The sequence below is a fragment of the Austrofundulus limnaeus genome, unplaced genomic scaffold, assembly GCF_001266775.1.
Source record: "Austrofundulus limnaeus strain Quisiro unplaced genomic scaffold, Austrofundulus_limnaeus-1.0 Scaffold2613, whole genome shotgun sequence".
In the NCBI taxonomy this organism is placed as follows: Eukaryota; Metazoa; Chordata; class Actinopteri; order Cyprinodontiformes; family Rivulidae; genus Austrofundulus; species Austrofundulus limnaeus.
The window spans coordinates 25,630-26,250 of record NW_013955015.1 but is presented as its reverse complement, the minus strand read 5'-3'; positions in this window follow the sequence as shown (position 1 = coordinate 26,250).

The window sequence follows — 621 nt, the reverse complement described above, 5'->3', positions numbered from 1 at the left end:
GTTTGTTTATTTATTTACTTGTTTGTTTATTTATTTGTTTACTTGTTTCACCACCTGATCATCTTACACAAAGAGCTTTAGGTGCGCGTGTCCGGGGCTCTGTGCGCGCTCCCTGCCTCTTCATGTTCGGTCCATGAACTTCGGAACCTGATGATCACCGCAGGTTCGTGACGCGGTTCGGACTCTCCTGCGAAGCCCCGCCCACTACGAGAGGGGGCGGGGTCAGCAGCGTGCGGTCCCGCCCCTCTCACTCAATCAGCAGCACCTGTGAGACCAGAACCTGCAGAACCGTTCGTTTGTTTGGCTGCTTTCTGTTCGGTTCGGCTCGGCTCGGTTCTTCTCGCTGACAGTTTTCTCCCGCTGCGGTTCTGGAGCTCCGCTCTCCTTCTCTCCTCCGCCACCATCACAGCATGCCTGCAGCGAACCGGAACCGGGTCCGGGTCTGACTCTGGTTCCGACCCTGGGTCTGGTTGTGCAGCGCGAGACTTTCCTGAAACCTGCTGGACTTGTTGCAAGAGAATTCTGCCCACAACTCCAGAACCAGAACCAGAACCAGAACCTGAACCAGAACCTGAACCTGAACCTGAACCTGAACCTGAACCTGAACCTGAACCTGAACCT